Source organism: Quercus lobata, chromosome 10 (assembly GCF_001633185.2).
Source record: "Quercus lobata isolate SW786 chromosome 10, ValleyOak3.0 Primary Assembly, whole genome shotgun sequence".
Lineage (NCBI taxonomy): Eukaryota > Viridiplantae > Streptophyta > Magnoliopsida > Fagales > Fagaceae > Quercus > Quercus lobata.
The window spans coordinates 14,930,549-14,953,399 of NC_044913.1; positions in this window are offsets into that span (position 1 = coordinate 14,930,549).

Below are 22,851 nucleotides of genomic sequence, written 5' to 3' on the forward strand. Positions count from 1 at the left end.
CCAGAAAAATCCTTTGGACCAATGGCTTTGTCTATCAAAATTACAATAAGTTTCAGATATTTATTAACAAAAGAAGGATGTGCAGATCTGTACTATCCATGCATGCTGGTTCAAAAATGAATTATGAGTTTACAATCTGTCTCCTAGTTTTTTCTATAACACCAAAGTCAGTACCGAGACTTCCTTGACAATTTAGAAAAGAATAATTGGACTTTTGTTATTTTTACTTTTAAAATTTAGGATGTCTGTTTTGGAAACACTGTGTCAACCAGTGTCAACCAGTTTAGTCTTATTAGACTTCTGGCAAAAGAATATTTGGACTTGAAAAAAATGTGTTTCTCAACTATGGAACTCTTTGATCACATTCTCTTACACAGGTGTGGAATATAATGGAGACTACAAGTTTTGTTTTAGGTGATAGATGGGAAAGGGTAGGGGCCTAGGGCTTTAAGAGGGGTGGGGCCATTAGTTTTAGGATAAGGCTTTTGTCCGGTGCATCTGTGAGCTGGATATGATGCGGTGCACCTTTAGTTTTATTTGAGGGACATGTATTGCATAATCAAGTGAATGGACCTTGTCAATAATGTAACAGGCCCAATCTGCTTTTGCTTTCCTGCTGTCGTATCTATATGGATTTAAGGTATCTGGTGTCTGCTCTTGCCAGCCTCTCTTCTGGCTTTCTTTTCTTTGTTTTTTTATCCTTTTTAATGGGCTAAAGGTGTATCATAGGCGCTGCATCTCTGAAACATAGGATAGGTTTAGTTATGTTGTTTAAAGGGTAAGTAAATAGCCTAGTAATTTGATATGTTGGAAACTGCAAAACCAGTATTACAAGAACATATTCAACTATCCAAGCCAGCTTTGTAGGCGGCAGTGTATTGAATTAATCCATAATTTTGAATCCACCAGAGAGTACTGTGCAGGCGACAGAATGTGGATATTCTCTTTTTCTTTTTTCTTTTTTGGTAAACAAATGTGGATATTCTCATCACTACAAGACATATGGTGTTGTCTTCTTCAATGGAGCTAAGTTTGTCAACTTGCTCTCCCCTCTCACTTTCTAGTGTTTTGTTTTTTTGGGATTTGGATTTTGGAGTGTCAAAGAGTTCTTTTGAATATGACCATGAAATTAACAAAGGGATTATAAAAGTTTCTGCCAAGCAAATTGTTTAAAAACAAAGGGCTAGCTTGAAATGTGTGATTTAGATTGAGAGTCACAATCAATGCACGAGCAGGACTATTGCTTAATCAAAAAACTAGTAAAGCATACACAAATTGAAGGATTCTTGCTGTCCTTAGCACCTGAAATCTACAAATTATATTTGATAAAGATTATTATAGAATCTCCAAATTGCACATTCCCACAAGAAAGCCACAACTACTGGTACGTACGATTCCTATTCCAAAAAGTTGATCCTCTTTTGGTTCCAAGCTTTTGATTCTACATTCATAGATTCCTTCCACTGGTAAATTGTAGACACAAATTTCAAATGCCAATAACCAAAACCATGTCTAAAAAAATGTCATTACCATGCAATAAAGACCAACATAACGTTGTTTTTATTAGATTATGGACACATTTTTTTACTATTATATACGTTCTCACTTCTCCATAAGCAATTTAGGCATCTAGCATATGTCTGTTACTCATGTGCTAAAGGAAATAAATAGCTTTCGAATAGATCTTAAATTTAAGTACCCACCAATCCTACAAAAAAATAAAAGATAAATGGGGATTTAACTTGAGTGTATTTGCCAGTTGATTATCTAGGACAGTCTTGACCATGCTCCAAAGTTCAAACTCAGAGAAAATGGGGAGTACATATTTTCTTGGCAAATTTTGGCTTCTTGGCTTCCGTTTGGATCAGTTTTTTACTTTGATCTCAAAATTCCATTGCCTTAAACATGACTTAAGTGAAGCCTTACCAAGTTAATTGCTTTTATTTCACGAAAGTTACAATAACAATTTTGTTAATAATTCTTTGGAAAAAATTTGGTTACAAACTTTATAGCTAGTTATTACAACTCTCACTAAAACAAATTAACATAGCTATATATTTTGAAAATCTAACTGTTAAATTACATGTTTTTTATGTTCTTAACATACATGTCAAATTTTGTGCTAATCATATGTTATTTACCATTTAATCCATAAACATATTTTTTATGAATAATTTTATACTACAAAAATTTGAAATTTAAATATTTGACTGATGACATAACTATTGATTTTTGATTTTTTTTTAAATTCTGCAAGCATGAAAAATATAAAAAAAAAAATGTTATCTAATGATAAATTTACCAAAATTTACGTGCAATAAAAAAGAGATTGAATAGAGTGGTAACTTTGTCCTAATTCTTATGTAATGCTTATTTCTTTTTCCATTTAGTTTTTCTACAATTTATCATTCGTTACAACATATTGAAATGGTCGACTCTAAATGATGGGCACTTTTTCTTTATCACTCACTGTGCCACTTACAATAGACCACTTTTATGGCACTGTGTATATAAACTTTCTCTATGCGGTTTTGGAGTACAAACAGAAGTTACAGAGCACAACCATAAAGTGGAGTCGAGTGGGGTACATTTGTTATTTGATTCATTCGCCTTTTGTATTAATATCGAAAGCAATCAAATCCAATTTTTCCTTTTAAACTTTCAAGTAGTTTTAGAAATCCTCGAATACAATTTCACCTGTTTACTTTATAGAACAGCAAGCACTGTCTATCTTTTCGATTGGATAAAAGTAGAGTTCATAGTACTAAAAATTAGAAGACAAGGAAAAATGGAAAATGAGAGGAATCACCTTTGTACATCAGAATCCACTTGACGTCAAAAGGCACAATTCCTATATACCAACACCTGCCCACTCACAGAAAGTTATATGCTTTCCAATCAAAGGGCAATCTTTTTATACTTGCTGATTTCCTTTATGCTTTTATGGTGGATTGCTTGGGAAATTGTCAGCAAGCTTTAAGTGTAATGATAAAGTTGTGAAATTAGGTAGGAAATAGGTTCTGACGACAACATTCTTTTTTAGATAAAAATTAAGGGGAAGTTAAAAGGGAAAAAAAAAAAATTGTTGAGATATCACAAGGAGTGACAAATTAAAGCATTTTTATTGGTGGTTTTTTTTTTTTTTTTTTGATAATTTGATTTTTGGGATGGGTGATTTGAATATTAAAGATCTCCAATAAAAATAGGATTTGTTCATCCATCATCGAATAACAGAACCAAATTGACCTGGAAGGATCCAAGCTGGAAATCGACCAATCCAATTAATGCGGTAGTCAATGGTTGTTTTGTGCCCAATAAATCCGATGAAATTAGTTTGAGTGGCAACCTTCCTCCTTCAAAATTCGACTAGAAAGACCCTTCTTCCTTCCCCAATTTCCATCTTTTTCTTTATCGTGTGTAACTCATATTTGTCGATTTAATGAGATTCAACAAGTCTTTGTTGAACATAGTAAATATGCCACAACTAAAAACAAGTACATGCTCGAGCACCATTGACCCACAACAACTAATAAGAGGTGGGCACCTCTAGTCCTGACTACGACAAACCAAAGTACCTCTTTAGTGAATCCCTTACCGCAAAGGGGGCAAAGCAAGTCAAATCCAACAATTTCAACCTAGCTAACCATTAGAATAGCAAAGCCATGGCAGTTGGGGACTTGTATACCCACATTCAATGGTAGGTGGTGTGATTCCAAACCCAACGTGATTAGGTCGAGTGGCGACTTAACTCCAAAACTAAATCAAATCGACCCGTGAATAACCCTAATTAGAAATACTAAAAAGTGCCAATTGAATTACAAAGTTATTAGCATAGCCTCTTATTAGTTGAGGTTTGAGTTGTAGTACCAAAGATTTGTCACAAATGAAATTCATACTCTCTTTTAAGAATTTATCTATTGTTTATTGTATGCAAAAATAATAAGCACATTATAAAAATAAAAATAATAAATTGACATGATAACGAATAATGATGTCATGTCTACGGTATAATCAATCAAATTTTGAACTTTTCTAATTTTTTACCTTTTACCTTTAAAAACTGAATATCAATTATAAGACTCATGTAATAAATTTGTAGCAACATGGGAGTCTATATTTTCCATGTTTTGTTTTTTTAATTTTTGTATGACCTCTTAGTAAATCATGCACATGGTATGGGTATCCCATCAAATGAAGATGAAGGGACTTACGGTTACTACACATCTTAGAAACTATGAGGAATATTGGTCAGTTATAGGTGTGAAAGGACCCTCCCTAAAGTCTCTAATTTCTAATAATGGCACAAGTGCACAACGTATCAGTCTTGTATCATCATTCATCAGATCAAATGAATAGAATAGGAAGGTCACATTAAATTCTAGACACTGTGGGTGTGGGAGGCAAGCACAACATGTCAACATGTGATGGTAATGGTCAGCATTAATTTCCTGCTTGCGGAAGAGTCAAAATTATAGGGCCAATGCACAGTGGTACTAATGTGGTGTCTCGTTCCCATCAAAAAAAAATAATGTGGTGTCTGGTTTTTTTTTTTTTTTTTTTTTTCATGTTTGGACATGGAATCATGGATGGACCTCACTTGCTGCCTGACACCTAAAGAGAACGAAACATGTTGAGGCACATAACACGTAAATGCCAACCCTATCTCTTATCCTGAATTTAACTCAATTTTTTAAGGTGGAATTCACAATTCATGTGAAAGGACTGGGATAGATAGAACACTTATTTATTATGCTCCGAGAGAACTGAATAGTTATACCACGAGAAATGTCATAGTCCTAACATTTTTACAATAAATTATTTGTAGTAAGTTGTTATGGGCAAAAAAATAATTTCGTTGGTAGACTCAAATTAGTACTGATAATAGTTTTTCACATAAGATTTGTTGTAAGAATGTTGTGAAAGTGGTGTTACGGATTTCGCCATTTTTGTTTTCTTTTTTCTTTTTGAGGGAACACCAATTCTTATCCTCTTATCATTTAGGTTTTCTTTTATTTTAAAGAGAAATTTATCATTGGATGAAAGCTTTCGCAACCACACATATCTACCATCTGGATTGGCTATCACCCTATCATAGTGTCTAGAATTTAATGTGACCTTATGGCTAATATAGATTTTGAATACTGCGAGTGACAGCTTCTAGTAATAATTTGTCCCCAAAAAAATCTGTTTGATTATGCAGGGGAGTATATATATTAATATATATATATATATATATATTTTAATGTATTATAATTTGAAACATTTGGAAGGTTGGATTTATTTATTTATTTTTAAATGTTCTCTCGATATGTGAAAGTCACTTTTAAAGGTTTCACTTTCAGGGATTAAGCAGTACATAATATCTTAAATATGCAAAAATTTTCTTTTATTTTTCCTCTTGATAATTATAATGGGATAGAGTTTGCCTTTAAGCCAATTTGAAAGAAAATTATCTCAACCCATCACATGGCAATTCAAATTACTATTCACGTATATTTTTAATCACATGACTTATTTAATGAGTCATGCTTGTTTAAGTGGTGTATAGTTATGGTCAGGGCCCCGACACCTCTTCATATTCTCAATATGCAAAAGAGGCCCCAAACTAACCCACCTATTTTTTGCAGATGACAGCTTGCTTTTTTGTAAGGCAAATACTCAAGAATGTGGAAATGTGCTTAAAATTTTGGCAGAATATGAAGAGGTGTCGGGGCAAAAAATAAATAAAGAAAAAACATCTCTTTTCTTCAGCAAGTCCACAAAAGAAGATGTTAAAGAGGAGATTAAGAATGTGCTCGGGGTGAATGAAATAAAGTCTTATGAGAGATATTTAGGGCTGCCCTCATTGGTGGGACGGGGTAAAAAAGCAAGCTTTAATTATATCAAGGAGAGGGTGTGGAGGAAATTACAAGGGTGGGAGGGGAAGCTCCTTTCTCAAGCCGGTAGGGAAGTCCTTATCAAAGCTATTGCTCAAGCCATTCCTACTTATGCCATGGGTTGTTTCAAATTACCCTTGAGCCTTTGTCATGAAATTGAAGCAATGGTTAAAAAATTCTTTTGGGGGCAACGAGGTGAAAAAAGGAAAATACATTGGGTCACATGGTCGGAGTTGACAAAATCAAAATTACAAGGAGGATTGGGATTTAGAGACCTTGCTCTCTACAATGATTCTCTCCTTGCCAAGCAAGCATGGCGGCTCTTACATGATGAAGGGACTCTCTTCCATAGAATTTTTAAGGCGAGATTTTTTCCTCGGTGCTCGTTCATGGAAGCAAAAGAATCGGCTACCGGTTCCTATGCTTGGAAAAGCATTTTGAAGGGGAGAGAGGTGATCCAAATGGGAGCTAGATTTCGGGTGGGTAATGGAAAAAATATCAAAATATGGCAGCACCATTGGCTGCCCATAAAGCACCCTCCTATAGTTTCATCCCCAATCATAGAATCAATGGAAGTGCCACAGTGGACTGCCTCATTGACAGCAACACGGGTAAATGGGATGCTGAAATGCTTAAGGGTGTACTCATTCCAGCTGAAGCGGAACTTGTTCAAAGGATTCCACTACCTCGATGCCAAACTGAGGATACTTTGTATTGGCCTTTCACTGCTGATGGGCAGTACAATAGCAAGTCCGGGTATAAATTCCTCAAGGATTTGGAGGAAAATGCAGAGGAAGGCACTCACCTAGAGGCGGACAAGAAGCTATGGAAATGCATTTGGTCCCTACACGTCCCAAACAAATACAAGAATCTGCTGTGGCGGGCTTGTAGAGATTCTCTTCCAACGAAGCAGAATTTGGTCCGGAGAACAATTCTACAAAATCCTAGTTGTGGCCGTTGCTCCTTACAAGCAGAAAATACCTTGCATGCTCTGTGGAGTTGCACGAGCTTGGATGAGGTATGGGAAGGTGATAGGTGGAACTTCCGTTCAAGGGTTCTTTTTGATGATTTCAAAGGACTGTGCAGCTGGATTGATGAAAATGGAAAGCCTTTGGACCTTTTCGCTATTCAGGTGTGGAGCATTTGGAACCAACGGAACAAACTCAGGCTGAATCACACGTGCTGCCTTACCAAAGAGTTGCAAAAACTGGCAGAGGAGAGCTGGAACGAAATTAAAAGAAGCAACCTCAGGTCTAGCCGAATTATCTCAAGCTCAACGTCTCAGGCTACGTGGACAGCACCTGCACCAGACAGCTACAAGATCAACTTTGATGGAGCACTTTCAAATGCAGCCAACAAATCTGGGATTGGTGTTGTTGTACGGGACTGTCAGGGGGAGGTTATTGCTTCACTGGTACAACAGTTGGACCAGGCTTACCAGCCAATGGAAGTCGAGGCATTGGCAGCGTGTAGAGCTGTGGAGTTTGGAAGCGAGTTAGGACTTCATAGAGCCACTATTGAGGGTGATTCGGAAGTGGTTGTCAAGGCCCTCAGATGCAAAGCATATGGGTTAGCCCCTTACGCCCATTTAATTAAAGACGTGTCGTTATTCTCCGGCTCATATTCAGAATTATCATACTCTCATGTATAGAGAGATGGTAACAAGGTTGCTCATAGTTTAGCTAGGCTAGTTTTGTCAACACCAAATTGTAATGTGTGGATGGAGGATGTTCCATATCGCACTTTACCTTTCGTTCAGGCTGATTTGGCCGCTCTTTAGTTTTTTCAATAAAAGTCTTCTTTCTCAAAAAAAAAAAAAAATATATATATATATATATATGTGTGTATATATATATTAGCTTATATAAACTTTCATAAACATGCACAAACACATACATTTATACACACATAATTTAGTATCATTCATAGTGAATCTTTAAAGTTTTCATTTTTAATATAAGTTACCAAATTGTCTACCAAAGTGAGAAAAAAAATTTCAATTGAACTAATGAAGTATTCAAAGACATGAATGATCCAAAACTTTAACAGACACAAAAACACATTTTACAATAAAAAAATAAATGTGAGAAAAAAAAATCTCTATAACTACTAGATCAGTTGGACAATTTTTTTAAATGTATCATTGGACTAGCTCAAATATTTGGGGCGGGGGGGGGGGTGGGGAGACTCGACTAATAATTAAAATGTTAAATATTTATATATAGTATTAAAATATTTTTAAAATTTTTGGCCCCCCCACTCATACATGTAGCTCCGCCCCTGGTTATGGTTTTAATAATTGCTATACAATGGATTGGCCTATTTGAAAGAAAACTTTGTCCATTAGAATCTATCTCTTGCTTGAAAAATTGATAAGCTAATAATTTCTATTATATGTATATGTGTGTTCACTTCAGGCATGCACAAATGATAGGATTAAGACTCACAATTTTAGTCTATGTGTTTATTCTCATAGACTAAAATTGTGACATGTATCCATTTTTGGATATGTGTGACCATATTAACAGGTACAGTGCACTGGATGCCCCAAACCTAACCACAGTCCAAGATAAAATGTCTTCACATTGCTGGATTCAAATTCTATGACTTTCTTAATTATTGTTATAATAAATGAGGTATGAAGATTTGAGTTTTAGTTCTTTCAAATAAAGAAAACTAAATTATGTCACTTAATTACGATTCTGTTTAGATACTGCTAATTACTGAAAACTGAAAATACTATAGCAAAATAATTTTTAAATATGTAAATAGTATCATGGGACCAGTTTTAATAAAAATTTTGATAAAAAAAGTACTTGTGGGTCCCGTGAATCGCTCACAAGACCCACTAAGTTGGACACAAATGCAATTGAAAAAGGAAATCAACTCTATCCAAACGTCACTACAAGTCTTTGAACAAATTTTAAGAGTTGAAATTTATTTTACTAGGGTCAAAGGAATAGCAAATAATAATTGTGGGGCCCGGCCCAAAAATAATGGGCTATTCCAAATTCAGGCCCGACCGAGGAGCGTCCTGTCCGAAGAGAAGCCACATATGAAGCATTACTCAATCCCAATAACGGCAAGGAAACCTGTCCGAGGAGTAACTCCTCCTCGGACATCACGAAGCCCAGACGAAGAACTCTCCCCAACCAATTCAGTTCATCCTCCCAACATATAAAATGAATAAAATCCAAAATATCTCACGGAAAGCTACCACCACATTAATTGCGCCCCAACCACCCTCTTGGCTGCATTAATGAGGAAAAGACCCCTGAACAGTACCACCTTGGCATCTGCAACTCACAAAGGGAGTGATGAGGGCGGCTGATGGGACAGGTGCTCAAGTAGATGCTTAGATAATCAACAAGTGTAAGGTTGAGATGAGAGGAGGAGAACTATATAATGTAATGGAGTCCCTCAAAGAAGGGGACGGAAAAACTGTATTAGGAATTGAAGAAATAGAATCATACGTGAGAGATCCATTCTTGTGTTTTTATTTACTGCAACGATATTGTCCATGTATCAGACCGAATAGGCTCACTGATGCTAAGTTCTTTGACCCATCCTCTACAAATATTTATTGTGGGTTGCGCTTTGGGCCAAGGCCTGATCAATAGAATTTGGGCCAGGAAAATTGTGCAACTACAATTGGCGCCGTCTGTGGGAAGAACTAGGGCATCAGCTAGCACAACGGTCGAGCATGGCAGAACTAGGTCCGCACCAGGAGAATCCTCACCAGGCTAACTCCCAACAGACACGACCCGCCGAGTCCTAGAGGCAAAATAACCCCGTCAACCCAGGCCACAGGGGAAATCGTGAGGGAAGTGTGCATACTATCCGGACAAGTCAGAGTCACACTCAGATAGGTAGTCACGTGTCCTAGAGGCGAAATAATCACCAGGCCATGCAGCGAGAGATAGACGATCTGAAGAGGAAGCTACGACGGGTACAGCGAAAGCGATCTCCTTCAGACTCAGACGAGTCCTCTAATGCGGAGGATGCGAGTTACCGACGGAGATCAAGAACCCCCCCAAGTGAAACATTTTCCTACGAAAAGGAACCACGCCCTGTGCGGAAATATGAGAGCACATCCAGCAAGGGTTCGGGAAACGATGCCATGAAGAAGGCGTTGGACCAGGTTTCAAGGTCCCCCTTCACGTATAGAATTGAAGGGGCTAAGCTGCCTCGACGGTTCAACCAACCGGCATTCGCCATCTATAACGGCCGAACAGACCCGGTAGAGCATGTGAGTCAATTTAACCAAAAGATGGCGATCTACTCGCAAAATGAAGCCCTTATGTGTAAAATCTTCCCGTCCAGCTTGGGATCAATGGCGATGAGGTGGTTCAACGGTCTGAAGACAAATTCCGTAAGCTCATACAAGCAGCTCACTCAGGACTTCTGCTCCCGCTTTATCACCAACACCAGAGCCCCCAGGCCCCTCGGTTCGCTATTGTCCTTATCCATGTACGAGGGCGAGACTCTGAAAGCATATTCAAATAGATACTGGGAAGTGTATAACGACCTGGATGACAACCATGATGCCGTCGCTATCAGCACATTCAAAAGCGGGCTCCCCACCGACCATGGCTTAAGGAAGTCCTTCACTGGTAAACCGGTTGCCAACGCTGATCAGTTGAGGGATAGGAACGACAAATACAAAAGGGTGGAGGAAAATCAGCTGTAAGGGAGGGGAAAGGAGAAGGTTATCCCCCCCAAAGCAAATGATTTCAGGTCAGAACGACACAACCCTGGTCAGCCGAGGAGAGATTTTTCGCGACAGGCTGGGCAGAGCAACCCGCAAACAGTGGATGCCGTATTCAGAGAGCCAGTACAACAGGTACTGGAGAAAGTAAGGGATGAGCCCTATTTCAGGTGGCTGGGAAAGATGGCTGGAGACCCTTCCAAACGTAACCAGAACCTGTACTGCCACTATCATCAGGACCATGGGCATACTACTGAGGACTGCAGGAATCTATGGAATCACCTAGATCAGTTGGTCCGAGAAGGAAAGTTACGTCACCTGCTGCACCCATCGAGTGGCCACCCCGGCCAAGCAACACAAGAGCCTCGAAAGGACGTGTCCTTAAGACCCCCCACCGGGACAATACATGTCATCCTCGCTGCACCAGGAAGAACGGGGCCGCCCATCCCCAGAGTATTGGCTGTTGATCGGCTCCCCTCCGAGGGTAGGCAAAGGGAACCCAAAAGGTCAAAAAAGGGAAGCTCTTTGATACTGGGATTCTCGGATGAGGATAAGAGAGGAACTATTCAACCTCACGATGATGCCTTGGTGGTCACGCTGAGGATTGGGGGTTTCGACGTGAAAAGAGTGTTGGTGGATTCGGGAAGTGCAGTAGAGATAATGTACCCTGACCTATACAAGGGGCTGAACTTGAAGCCAAAAGATTTGGCAGCTTATGACTCCCCCCTTCTCAGCTTCGAAGGAAAAATTGTTACGCTAAAATGGCAGATCCGACTACCCATACAGACGGGGTCGGAGGTGGTGGAGGTGAATTTTATCGTCGTCGACGCTTACTCACCCTACACCGCGATAGTCGTCAGGCCATGGATCCACGCCCTGGAGGCCGTAACCTCCACACTTCATCAAAAAGTGAAATACCCATCCAGAGGACAAGTAGAGGAGATCCGAGGAGATCAGGCCGTGGCCAGAAAGTGTATAGTGGCCGCCATTTTACATCGGCCCCCAATCGAGTCCTCGGCCCCAGAGAACTTATAGCAACCAACCCCCTCGGCAAGGCAAGGCGATAGGCTGGTCGAGGAGATAGGGTGTGAAAGTTTAGATAAGATCACTGTCAACGACAACTCGGAAAAGTTCTTTCAGGTCGGCTCTGAATTACCTTCTCAGGAAAAGGAGGAGCTGGTCAGATTTCTCAGAGAAAATGTCGACGTGTTCGCATGGGACGCCTACGACGCCCCGGGAGTTGATCCTAGCCTTATTTGTCACCACTTGAACGTCAACCCCTCTTCCGCTCCGAAGAAACAGCCACCCCGACGCCCTTCGAAGGAACATGCCAGTGCCGTAAGAGACGAAGTGGCGAAATTAAAAAGGGCAGGGGCTATTAAAGAGGTCTTTTATCCCGAATGATTGGCGAACACGGTGGTGGTAAGAAAGAAGACAGGGAAGTGGAGGGTCTGCGTGGACTTTACGGACCTGAACAAGGCGTGCCCGAAGGACCCATTCCCCCTACCCCGAATCGACCGACTGGTGGACGCAACAGTAGGACACCCTCGAATGAGCTTTCTGGACGCCTTCCAAGGCTATCATCAGATACCCCTTGCGCTAGATGACCAAGAGAAAACGGCTTTCATGACGCCCATCGGAAACTATCATTATAAGGTGATGTCGTTTGGGCTGAAGAACGCAGGCTCAACTTACCAAAAGATGATGACTCGGATGTTCGAGCCACAACTGGGCAAGATCATTGAAGTTTATATAGACGATATGGTTGTAAAGAGTAAAAGAGTGTCCGAGCACGTGAAAGACCTCGGAATAATCTTCGCTATCTTAAGGGAGCACCGGCTGCGGCTGAACGCTTCCAAATGTTCATTCGGGGTCGGGTCTGGGAAATTCCTAGGGTACATGGTCACCCACAGGGGAATAGAAGTAAGTCCCGACCAAATCAAAGTCATTAACAGCCTACAGGCTCCTCGGAATCCGAAGGAAGTGCAGAAGCTCACTGGCATGATTGCGGCATTAAACCGGTTTATATCGCGATCGGCGGATCGATGTCGGCCTTTTTACCTCCTGATAAACAAATGGAAAGGGTTCGAATAGTCGGAGGATTGCGCTCTGGCTTTCCAGAAGCTTAAGGACTACCTGTCCCGACCACCTATCATGTCCAGCCCTGAGGCAGATGAGGTGCTGTTTGCATATGTCGCTATAGCTCCGCATGCTGTAAGCTTGGTACTGATACGGGATGATAATGGGGTGCAGCGACCGGTTTACTATGTGAGCAAATCATTACATGAGGCCGAGGTGCGGTACCTACCTTTGGAAAAGGCAATTCTGGCGATAGTGCATGCAACCCGGAAGCTTCCTCACTACTTTCAAGCGCATACGGTCATCGTTCTAACTCAGCTTCCCCTTCGAGCAGTGCTGCGAAGCGCTGACTACACCGGAAGGATCGCCATGTGGAGTGCGCTTTTGGGGGCCTTTGATATTAAATATATGCCCAGATCCTCCATCAAAAGACAGGTTCTCGCAGACTTGATGGCGGAGTTTGCTGAGCCCTCTGTAGAAACAATAACTGAGGAGAAAGACGTGGATGGAAAATCGGTTGGTGCGATTTCAACAGGGAGGGCCATGCATTGGAAGGTCTACGTGGATGGCGCAGCTAACCAGAGAGGGTCAGGAGTTGGTATAGTTTTAATATCTCCGGACGGTGCTGCCATTGAAAAATCACTGAGGCTCGGATTCTCGGCTACAAACAATGAAGCCGAATACAAAGACTTACTCCAAGGGATGACGATGGTTCAAAGATTGGGCGGAAGAATAATAGAAGCATTCTCGGACTCCAGACTGGTAGTCGGACAAGTGATGGGTGAGCTGGAAGCTCGAGATACTAGGATGCAAGAGTATCTGGGACAAGTCAAGCGGCTGCAGACGAATTTTGAATCCTTCAATCTGACGCACATTTCCAAGAGTGTAAACACCCATGCAGACTCGCTGGCCACTCTCGCCACGTCCTCGGCACATAATCTGCCGCGGATGATCTTGGTTGAAGATCTAGCCCAGGCAAGTCCCATCAGCAGAAGCCCGGCCAGAGTCCATCAGATCAGAAAGAGTCACAGCTGGATGGACCCCATAAAGAACTTCCTCCAAAACGACATCCTGCCGGAGGAAAAATTGGAAGCCGAGAAGATACGTAGGAATGCTCCTCGGTTCTGGCTATCAGAGGACCACAAACTATATCGGCGCTCTTACTCTGGACCGTACCTACTCTGCGTGCATCCAGAAGAATCCGAATCTCTACTTGAAGAGTTACACGAGGGGATTTGTGGAAGTCATACCGGAGGAAGGTCGTTGGCGCACAGGGCACTTACCCAAGGGTATTGGTGGCCGAACATGCAAAGAGAGGCCCAAGAATACGCTAAGAAGTGCGACCAGTGCCAAAGATTCGCCCCGAATATTCACCAACCCGGAGGGGTTCTCAACCCCCTCTCTAGCCCATGGCCGTTCGCACAATGGGGCCTTGATATAGTTGGACCCTTCCCCAAAGCTGCGGGGAACAAGCGATACATAATAGTCGGAACTGATTACTTCACTAAATGGGTGGAAGCTGAACCCTTGGCCAACATTAGGGACGTGGACGCCCAAAAATTCATCTGGAAGAACATCATCACCCGCTTCGGGACTCCGCGTACACTCATTTCCGACAATGGTCTGCAGTTCGACAGTAAGAACTTTAGGGAGTATTGCCGCGAGTTTGGAATCATTAACCGATACTCCACCCCCGCCTACCCTCAAGGAAATGGGCAGGTGGAAGCCGTGAACAAGATCATAGTGAACGGACTGAAGAAAAGACTGGACGAGGCAAAGGGGAGATGGGTAGAAGAACTCCCCCACGTCTTATGGACTTATCGGACGACGCCACGACGATCGACCGGTGAGACCCCCTTCTCGATGACTTATGGGGCTGAGGCCGTGCTCCCAATTGAGAACAACTTTCTTACACTAAGGTCTAGATCGTTTACCCCAAATGGTAACGACGAGTTATTGGAAAGGAGTCTGGACCTAGCCGAGGAAAGAAGAGAAAAAGCAATGATTCATATGGCCTATTATCACCAAAAGCTGAGACAAGAGTATGATGCTAACGTCAAACTGCGGCCTCTGAGTCCAGGTGACCTCGTGATAAGGAAGATTCTGGGCAGCGCAAAGAACCCCTCTTGGGGCAAGTTGGGGCCCAATTGGGAGGGACCGTACCGTGTCACATCCGTGGCCGGAATAGGGGCCTATTACCTAGAAGATTTGGACGAAAAAGCTGTACCTCGACCATGGAATGTAAATAACCTCAGAAGATATTGTTATTAATGAGAATGACTTAGCATACGTTTTCTTTCATGACTATCCGCTGCTTGCTGGTCTGCTGACAACTATTCATAGTTTTAAACAGAACCCAAGTCCTGCATGGCTCCTCGGACCACAGACTTGGGGGAAATTATTACTCATGAAAATTTTTATAAGTTTTAAACAGAACCTAGTCCTGCATGGCTCCACGGACCACAGACTTAGGGGAAATTAATACTTACGGCGACTATTCATAGTTTTAAACAGAACCCAAGTCCTGCATGGCTCTCGGACCACAGACTTGGGGGAAATTATTACTCATGACAATTTTTATAAGTTTTAAACAGAACCTAGTCCTGCATGGCTCCACGGACCACAGACTTAGGGGAAATTAATACTTACGGCGACTATTCATAGTTTTAAACAGAACCCAAGTCCTGCATGGCTCCTCGGACCACAGACTTGGGGGAAATTATTACTCATGACAATTTTTATAAGTTTTAAACAGAGTCCTGCATTGGGGGAAATTTATTACTGCATGACAATTTTTATAAGTTTTAAACAGAACCTAGTCCTGCATGGCTCCACGGACCACAGACTTAGGGGAAATTAATACTTACGGCGACTATTCATAGTTTTAAACAGAACCCAAGTCCTGCATGGCTCCTCGGACCACAGACTTGGGGGAAATTATTACTCATGACAATTTTTATAAGTTTTAAACAGAACCTAGTCCTGCATGGCTCCACGGACCACAAACTTAGGGGAAATTATTACTTACGGCGACTATTCATAGTTTTAAACAGAACCCAAGTCCTGCATGGCTCCTCGGACCACAGACTTGGGGGAAATTATTACTCATGACAATTTTTATAAATTTTAAACAGAACCTAATCCTGCATGGCTCCTCGGACCACAGACTTAGGGGAAATTAATACTTACGGCAACTATTCATAGTTTTAAACAGAACCTAAGTCCTGCATGGCTCCTCGGACCACAGTCTTAGGGGAAATTATTACTTATGATAGATTGGGGGATTATTACTTAAAGGAAATCATTTTAAGGCGTGCGCGCAGTCGGGCACCATCGCGACCCTCAAATGCGCAGCGCCAAAAACCCATTTTATTTTTACCGTTTACCTGTATCTACATCGTTGCAAATGTTTAAAGAAGAGCGCTACTGACATACATCCATAGTAAGCAAAACGAACATTTTATATTAATATTCCGAGTACATTAGAAAGAGAGGTCCTTACAAAAGAATGGAAAAATATGACGACTCTCATTCAAAAAAAAAAAGGGGGTCTGCTGAACTTCCTCCTCAAAATAAAACTCGTCTATCTCTTCCTCAAGGGAAAGACGAGATGATTCAGCTTCCTCTTCAACCTGAACGGCAACACCAAGCTCGTTTGGAGGAGGTAGCTGCTCGGCTAAATAGGGATTTCTAACACCGGGCAACACGATTGGTGGTAGATCGTGTTCAGCTAGGAACCCGTCCTTGGACACGTCAATCCTAGCCAACCTCGGACTGCCAGCCCTTATAGCGTGACCGATAGCCTGGAAAGAGCTGCTCAAAGGTTGATAGCCCAGAACCAGATGGGCCGCACGCAACTGTCCGTCCTCGGAAACGTAAATCTCCGACCTAAGAAGGTAGTTCAACGCTGGCACGTTCACAAAGTTTAGCCGAGGAGCGACGTGAACTTTATCTGCAAACAACCAAGAAAAATGGGGTTAGTTCACGAAATTTTCCAATTACAAAGAAAGCAAGAAAAACAACCCCTCAATACTAAATCCTTTCCCAAAAATGACCGATCCTAAAAACGCCGCACCTGGATTTCCTGCCCGAGTTGGACAATGAATACCGTCGAACCACTCCCCAGAAGCAATAAGGAAGTCATTCTTCACGGTCTTATTGGATATTGGGAGATAAGAGATCAACCTAACGTCCTCGTTTCGGGATTTAAGATAATACCCATCATCCCCGAGGCAGTGACATTCGTACAGATAAGCCACATCGTGCCAAGTAAGGCCTAGATTCATCCGCTCATCTAAGACATCTACACAGCCTAGTATCTTGAACATATTCGGGGCACACTGATACGGCGTCAACCTATGGTTGAACAGGTACTCCCTTGTAATCCTACGCATGGGAAGTGTCATCCCTCCCTCTATGAAAGCAATCATGGGGATAACGACTTCTCCCTCACCTCTATCTGTCAATACTCCTTCAAGAGGACAGTACTGCAGCCCAACCCCCGGGGGAATGTGATATTTAGCCCTAAAGGCCTCCATAGCGGCTGGAGTTTTTACTAATTTCTCAAATCTACCCATCTGAACTGAACTGGGGAAACGAAAGTAAAGACTGAGAAGAAAAGTAGAGTCCGAGGAGGGAATTGAAACGGCGAGATGAACGAAATGTACCGGTACCTTCACAAAACGCTCAATGGAACGCCTGGAAATCTCTCTTGGACGAAACGCTTCACAAAAAACGGCCACGGTGGCGTAACGGACGCAAGTGTTCGAAGATCTCTGGGATTCGATGGAGTTCTCTGGAGTCCTTTGAGGTTTATGAAATGCAGATAAAAAGAAGGAACTGAACCCCTCTGACGTCTTATATAGCCGGGAGGAGAGAGAAAAGATCACTCCTGCCTAAAAATACGAGAAAAAAAAACGATGGCCGTTCGATCCACGCCACACCGTTGGATGAAGGGAACATAACGCCTCCAGAAGTTAATGGCCGCGCCTCGTAAATTGTAGCGCGTCAAAAGTAACGGTTCGCACGCGCGCCCCAAGCTCTCCTTATTTCCATCCTCTCACTAACATCAAAACCCCGCTTTTCTCCTCGGAAGGAGATAAAAACCGGAGTTTTGAGGGGCTATTGTGGGGCTCGGCCCAAAAATAATGGGCTATTCCAAATTCAGGCCCGACCGAGGAGCGTCCTGTCCGAAGAGAAGCCACATATGAAGCATTACTCAATCCCAATAACGGCAAGGAAACTTGTCCGAGGAGTAACTCCTCCTCGGACATCACGAAGCCCAGACGAGGAACTCTCCCCAGCCAATTCAGTTCATCCTCCCAACATATAAAATGAATAAAATCCAAAATATCTCATGGAAAGCTACCACCACATTAATTGCGCCCCAACCACCCTCTTGGCCGCATTAATGAGGAAAAGACCCCTGAACAGTACCACCTTGGCCTCTGCAACTCACAAAGGGAGTGATGAGGGCGGCTGATGGGACAGGTGCTCAAGTAGATGCTTAGATGATCAACAAGTGTAAGGTTGAGATGAGAGGAGGAGAACTATATAATGTAGTGGAGTCCCTCAAAGAAGGGGACGGAAAAACTGTATTAGGAATTGAAGAAATAGAATCATACGTGAGAGATCCATTCTTGTGTTTTTATTTACTGCAACGATATTGTCCATGTATCAGACCGAATAGGCTCACTGATGCTAAGTTCTTTGACCCATCCTCTACAAATATTTATTGTGGGTTGCGCTTTGGGCCAAGGCCTGATCAATAGAATTTGGGCCAGGAAAATCGTGCAACTACAATAATTTTTAAAAATATAAATATATATATATATTTATTTACTTAATTTGCTAATAAAAATGAGATAATGAAAATATGATATCCCGAAGGTATCAACTATCAAGTATCAAGCTACGGAGGGTTGCGAGAAACGACAAGGACGGAGAGGATGAAGCAAGAGTTCATCCACTTGCAAGTACAAAGTCTACCAAAAATATGGCTGTCATTTTCTCTTCTGAAATACTCCACTTTTTTCTTTCAAAATTTGTACGGTCAATATCAACCATGAAAGTGATGTCCTTCCTATCCTATTGAATTATTAAGATTTTCTAAAACTTTTTCAAGAATAATTATTTTCTAAATGCAAATTGGACAGATTTTTTTTTCTTTAACTATATATGGGTTGTTTACATCTTGAACCATATATTTAAAAGGTGATTTCAAATTGAATCCTAAAATTTTAAAATTTTCAACTTAAATTAAACTTTACATTTTTTTTCTAGTTTCAAAACAAATCTTGAAGCATTAAAATTGTATTAATTTAAACATTTAAATTTTTGGTTTTAATTTTGATATTTGATTTTCGGGTTTTATTAAGGGTTTAAATTGATAGAACTTTAATTTATAGTATTTAATTTATATTTGATTTGAAACTAACAAACTATATGGTATTTAATTTATAATACTCTTGAATTTCAGGATTTAATTTGAAAATTATAAAATTAATTTGAAATTGCTCCTAAAGTACATGCAGATTTTGTAATGTTATTTGTATTTTTACTTTTAATTACATGTTATTATATGATCTATTTAATAATCAAATATATTTACTCATTAATAGTGTTTCATTACATTAGTAATCAAATAAAATTATTAAAGAATCCATATGATTAACACAATATTTTTTATGTGTGATAAAATGATAGAGTTAAATATAACAAAAGGGTTATTTAAATCAATAAAATTATAGGGTAAAATATAATTTTGATTCCTAAAATGTACATAAAGTTTGTTTTTCATCCTTAAAATTTAATAATTTTTTTTTTTATCTTTAAACTTTATAAATTTTTTTTTAATATTTTAGAGACAAAAATAGAAATGAAAAATAACCTTTTTTTTTTAACAATTTAGAGATATTTAAAAAAAAAAAATTTAAGACAAAAAATAAAATATTTTTAATAATTTAAGGGTAAAAGACAAAATTTTCACTATGTAAGGACACGATTCGTAACGAACCGCAACAGTGTTGGGCTCGCTCGTAAAAATGCCCAAACAATATCATTTGTAGAGCGTGGGTTTGAAAGGCTAGGCCTTGGTCACCAGGCGGTGGGTTTTTCGTGATATCCATACATAGTTAAGTTGTCTTCACCCCTGGAGTCTTTCTCCTGGGGGTGAGCTGGGAGGCTCTGGTTTCTTGGCTATTTTTTCCAGCCCCCTTCATGAATTATTTTCTTTTCCCTTTATACTAGCCGGTATTTTTCTATCCTTCGTCCACGTGTAGGATCGACATTCCAAGACTGATACTTGTCTCATCAACCCATACCCGGAGTGGTTGGGGGTGGTTGAAAAAGCTGGAGAATATGGCTCTGTCAGGTGCAGAGTATTGAATAGCAGTAAGGGCAGCTTTCCCCGGTCGTTTACACTTTCCAGCATACCCTTTTCTATTGGCACAGGTATCTTAGATTTTTTCCTAAGTTGTTTCTATACCATGTTTGCCCTTTCTTCCGTGGAGACTTTGGACTGGCCGAGGACTGAGTCGTCCTCGGCTGTATCCCTAATGCTATTTCGTACTTGCATTACAGTGTCTGTGCCATGATCTTCCTCGACTTGGGCCTTTGGGCCCTAACGAATAAATGGAGCTGGCCCAAAAATTGTTGGGCCCCACAATAGCCCCTCAAAACCCTGCTGTCCAACCTCCTGGTTGGAGAGGAGGGTTTTGGTAATACCACGCCTTTATTATGACTCATTTAATTCAGCCTTTCATTAATACTGGCGGTTCTCCATCTGCCCAGGAAATGTACCGGTCTACGATACATTCCCCTGAATTCATTCACCACGCATTCCTGCCGTTTGGTTACCCAGAACGCGCCTTTAATGACTTACATTTACGAGTCCATTTAATTTCGACGGCTTGTTGACGATGCGGGGAAGTGGAACAGGTACATTCTCGTTTACCAATTTTCTTGGAACTCTGGACGGATTGAATACCTTCCGTTCCACCCTTCATATAAGAAGGGAGGTAGGAGGATATTTCTCCCGTACAGAGACCCTTTCAATCCCCCTGAAGTCTAAAACCTTTAGCTTCCTCTAGAGTTTACTTCATTCACTAGTTGTATCCTAGCTCGTGATACACTCGAGATAAAAGCAAATAATGAAAGAACCATACCCCTCCCAAAAACTCCACATTCTTACAAAACTTAAAATGGCTCGGTTAAGGCAAGGATGGCGGAGACTCAAAATCCTTTTTACCCTCCTCTCAGCCAAAATCCGAAGCAGGGGCTCGTCACATCAAACATTCGGCGTGACTGAGCTGGGGTCACCCATCATCAGTACCAGCCGTTCTCTCACGAGCATAACTAACATGGCATCAGTGTGTTAGGAGTCAGGACTGAGGCAGGGACTATGTGCCCCTGCTTCTTCCTCTCTTCGTTCACTGGTGTCTCATTTTGCCTCTCTTTCTTCTTCTTTCTACCACCAGATCCATCCTGGTGCTTTTCCTTCTCCCTCTTTTACTCCTCTTTCTTTCCTTTCATTTCCTCTCTCTTCTTCTCCTCCTTCTTTTCATTCATTTCCTCTTTCTTCTTCATTCATCTCCTCCATCTTCTTCTGAAGAAGGTCCTTCTCTCAATATGGGCGCTACTGAGGCAAAGTTTGGAAGGACTTCGGAGACGAGTTTAAAAAGACATCTAACTGCTTATTTGTCTGCATTGTTGTTGTTTTTTTTTTTATTGTTTTGGTGATCCACCTTTTGTATAGGCTTGTTTAAGCCCCTCTTTGTACGTTGTAATACATCTTCATATTAATAAAAATTGTTATTACCTTACTTCGCATGTTCTATCTCTATACTTCCGAAATGATAACGCGATGAATAGACGTACAATTTTGTGCGATGCATAGACGTACAATTTTGTGAATTCTTTTTATTTTTAAACTTTGACCGACGTCTAGGACCAAAGTCCTAGTTAATAAAAAAGATCTTGCTCTATGTTTATAGAAACAATCCGGCTTAATAACACTGAATCGAACAAGTGATACTTAGAGCTGAAACTCCTATTAGGCAGAAAAAGAAAGGACATTATGATGAGCTTACTGAGTCGGCCTGGCACAATACCGCCGACCTTAGAGTACAATACATGGGGCCGTAATCCCTTATCAAAGAGAAAGGCACTATTATGAACTTGCAAGTGCTGTTCGGCACATTAATATAGCATTGAATTAATGACATCTAGGGTCAAAATATTTGCTAAGGAAAAGATATTATCATAACTTTAATAGAATTGTTTGGCATAATAACACCGACCTGCGAAAACAACACTTACCCCAAAAATAGCCAAGACGACAACTGAATGCTCGATACGGTGTAGGAAGTAACCCTCCGAAGACATACCACCCGCAAAATGAACAGCCCGTGTAGGTTGCTGAATAGTGGGGCGTTTCACCATCTTCTTTGCACTTTTAATAGCTTTAACCTTTTATAGTATTTAAGCCGAGGACTGAGTGACTTAGAATTTTTATTAAGTAGCCGACCTTACGAAACTCAGTTTTCTCATCTAAGTAGTTGGTTTCCCCATAGGTTTGAGTCCGAAACCATACAATGCCTTGATTCTGTCCAAAACCCAGTTTTCTCATTAAGTAGTTGGTTTCCCCATAGGTTTGAGTCCGAGGACCATACATATGCAGTTTTCTCATGTAGTTGGTTTCCCCTGAGTCCAAAACCCAGTTTTCTCATCCAAGTAGTTGGTTTCCCCATAGGTTTGAGTCCGAGGACCATACAATACCTTGGTTCTGTCCAAAACCCAGTTTTCTCATCCAAGTAGTTGGTTTCCCCATAAGTTTGAGTCCGAGGACCATACAATACCTTGGTTCTATCCAAAACCCAGTTTTCTCATCCAAGTAGTTGGTTTCCCAATAGGTTTGAGTCCGAGGACCATACAATACCTTGGTTCTGTCCAAAACCCAGTTTTCTCATCCAAGTAGTTGGTTTCCCAATAGGTTTGAGTCCGAGGACCATACAATACCTTGGTTCTGTCCAAAACCCAGTTTTCTCATCCAAGTAGTTGGTTTCCCCATAGGTTTGAGTCCGAGGACCATACAATACCTTGGTTCTGTCCAAAACCCAGTTTTCTCATCCAAATAGTTGGTTTCCCCATAGGTTTGAGTCCGAGGACCATACAATACCTTGGTTCTGT